This window comes from Mirounga leonina, unplaced genomic scaffold (genome assembly GCF_011800145.1).
Source record: "Mirounga leonina isolate KUSES-001 unplaced genomic scaffold, KU_Mleo_1.0 Mir_53, whole genome shotgun sequence".
Lineage (NCBI taxonomy): Eukaryota > Metazoa > Chordata > Mammalia > Carnivora > Phocidae > Mirounga > Mirounga leonina.
In genome coordinates this window covers 40,417,369-40,421,061 of record NW_023270807.1, presented here as the reverse complement: position 1 = coordinate 40,421,061, position 3,693 = coordinate 40,417,369, and positions in this window count along the sequence as shown.

Sequence of the window (3,693 nt, the reverse complement as noted above, 5' to 3'; positions counted from 1 at the left end):
GCTTTTCCCAAACTCTGCTATTGATTAGGTGAAATCAACTCAGAATAAGCACTTCTTCCTTCATGGTAGCAAACTGATCAGACACAGTACATTTATTTTCATTAATAAAAATAGATGAAGTTAACTAATACTATTTCTTTAATCTTATTTTATTGGGAACAAACTTTGCAAGAGGCAGCCAAATGATGGCTTTAAGAAATTCCAGAAAACTGCTACTACTCACAGCCTAGAAATTCCTAGCAAACCTAATACCATCAAAGGATGTAACTATGATCACATAATTGCACAGCTCTGTTTTCAAGACATTGTAATGTGTTTCCTAAATTGATATCATTTGGCAATACCTATAAATTTATGACAAACCCAAAAGGTTACAATTATGAATTACGGGGTTTGTTCCTAAGGATCCCACAGAAAAACTGAAAACTCAGAACCCTATTTAAGGCAGTAGAATTATTTCAACCATCATTTTTTCCATATCTCAGATCAAATACATTGTCTGTCTCAAAACTATATAATAATGGTGTTTTAAGGCTTACTCAAATAGCCACAAAAACCTTTGAACAGATGCATAGTTCCGAATAGCCATTAGAAACTATGACAGAAATGGAATTGCTTTTTTTTATTGGAAATGAATACTTCATATGGGGTTAGTTTAAAAAAGGGACACAGACCACCCTACTAAAGTAGGTCATTCAACCTGTTTTTCTGTTTTTTTTACATTGTCAGGCTTATCACACATTGTAATTGTGTATGTATTGCTTTGCATGTATGTTGGTTTTCTGTCTTCACCACTAGATGTAACTTAAATGCTCCATGAGACCAGATACCATGACTATTTTATTCACCAGTATATACTTATCACCTATGCCTGTTACTATGTTAGGTTTAAATAAATATTTGTTAAATACATTACTTGTAAGCATTCAATAACTATTGAATTGTGATGGACTTAAATGGGATTGTATAAATACTCTCTGACATAAGACAGAGATAGTTAAATTGAAATAGATTCATGTATGATATATACGTCTGTCATATATATACACCATAGAAAGGAATAGGATCATAGAATATCTATGCTATATAAATATATGTTTATATTATATTTATATATAAATATGTTTATAAATTTATAAATATATAGACATTTTATATAAATGTATATATATTCCCTTATATATAATAGATATTATATATATCCCTAATATGTATATTTCTCTCTCTCTCTCTCTCTCTATATATATATATGAACAAGTAGAAATGACTTGGTAAATAATACCTTGGTTTATTTATCTTTTGTAATAAATAGATCTTGAGAATATTTTTAAAATCTGAAAATTTGCCAATAATATTTACTTCACATAATATTTTCCCCAAAAATAACAGGTCTATTACCTTTGAGGTGTGATGCCTGGAAGGAAAGTTTAAATACTGGAAAAAAGAATCATCATTCATTCTGTGAACTGAATTATTCAAGACAAATAGATTAAATCCTATCAGTAAATGCATTTAGTTATACATTTACATTTAACAAAAGAACCAGTATAGATGTGGGAGGTTTGGCTAAATACCAGCATGGAGGTGGTATGTGTTAAGGAGAGACCTAAACATTTTAGCTGACTTTTAAGTTCTATGTAAATATTATTGTGATGATTGCAATTAACTAACTAACTAACTAACTAACTAACTAACTAACTAACTAATGAAATTTTAGGTTGTGTTATAAAAACAGTGTCCAGGACATGTCCAGCCATGCCTAGTGCATTCTGTTCAATTCAGAGGATCACATTCTAAGAGACATGGGTAAACATGCACTTTTTCAGGGGCAAACACAATGAGGATGCCAGGGAACTTGGAAATGTCACCAGGAAGGAATGTTTGCTGTATCTAAGGATATGGGCTTGAACATTGTGTTCAATTACATGAAGGACTTATCCTGTAGGTCTAGGACCAACATCGATAATAGTGCACCATAAAGTGGATCCAGAACCAGCTGTGGAACCTAGAAAGGGGAAGAATTTGGAAGAACTTTTTAGCAAAATAAAGTATTGAAATGGGATGCTTTTTAATATGAGCTTCATGAATTCTGAGATATTTAAAGAGAGGGTAGAAGTCACAGAAGAAACTCATTTAATTATCTAAGAGACTCTTTCAACTATAATGTTCTAAAATTGAAAAAAACAGCTAACATAATGGATCCTTTAAGCCATAAGTGGTTTCTATTAAAAATCATGGGCTTCCTCCCTTAACCTCTGCTCATTTCATCTTATTATTTTAGTAATTTTCTCCTACCCACTAGAGCATGTGAGTTTATGTTTCCTTTTACTGGGTTTATTGAAAGCATGAGCAATAATCTCAATGACCTATAATTTAAACAAGAGGGGAATTGTGACTTTTAACAAAAAGGGTAACATGTTAACCTGAGGGATACTTTCCATTGTTTACCAGGACTTCCCAACCTCCAACCTCTGCCTCACTTTATAGGAGTCAGGCAAGCTGCAATCTGATGCCTGAACTGGGCCAATAGAAAGAAAAATGGGCAATCAAACAGCTTGTGAGTCACCTGTGATCCATTCTTCTAGGGACTATGGAGGGGGTGGGGGACATCACTTATCTTTACTACATGACTTAACAGCTTTCATCCACAACAGCTCCTGGCCACAGAGTCAGGTAGGAGTATACTTTCAGCAGCTAGCAACAAGGGGGTGGAGAGGGGTTGTGAGCGCTGGTGTAGACATCTGTTGACTGGACTTAGGCAGCAGGAGAGTGTAAGATTTGATGCTATTCATGCGACCTTGGTTAGTTTCATAAGGAAGCATGAGAGCAAACAGAGAATGAAGATTTTAAATATATATCTTCCAATGTCTGTCATAATGTAGTTCATGAAAGAATAACATAAAGAAATTGACTTACTAAAAACCGCAGATTTCACACCACCCCCTTCAGGATTTCAATTTAGTAAGTCGAGACTGGACTTGGGAAATCTAGGCAAAGCTCAGGCACTTGGTTCACAGACTTCACACTGAAAACAACAAGTGGTTTAGGCAAAAATGAAACTTTGGTCTTTATATTTCTCAGGTGTATCTCTTGGACTCAGAACCAGTTAGTAGGGCAAAGGGCTATGGCGAAAGTCAATGTGGGGGTTGGGGGGCATGTGCGCGAAGTATTTGAAGTATGCTTTGTGGGCTACTATAGGTAACATAAATTATTGGCTACTGGGGAACAGAGAAAAGTAGGGAAAAAAGAATAGTGTTGAACTCCAAACTTCAACAACAACAAAAAATAACAATAGGCTAGAGCTACAGTTTGCTTTGGGGTTGAGTGTCAAACTTCTATGTAATAACCAAAGCAAGACAGACTGTGCAATTTGCTTTGGGGTTAACAGCGTCTATAAGCTGGAATGGCAGACCATAATCCTTGCTATTACACTGTGAGCCCTACCAAGACAAGGCAACACATTGCTATTCAAGCCATACACCACTCTAATGCCACCAGCGAGCTTAGGAAGCAAAGATATTAAGAAGAAAATGATCACATAATGTTTGATGCAACTTTTGTGCACTGATTGCCTCTGTAGATTTTGATGAAGTGTTTATTCACCTCCTCCCAACCTTTCCTGGAATAGCTACATTCAATAAGGCAAGATCACAAGGGTGATTTGCCTCACCCCCCATTTACGTGTAAAGGAGA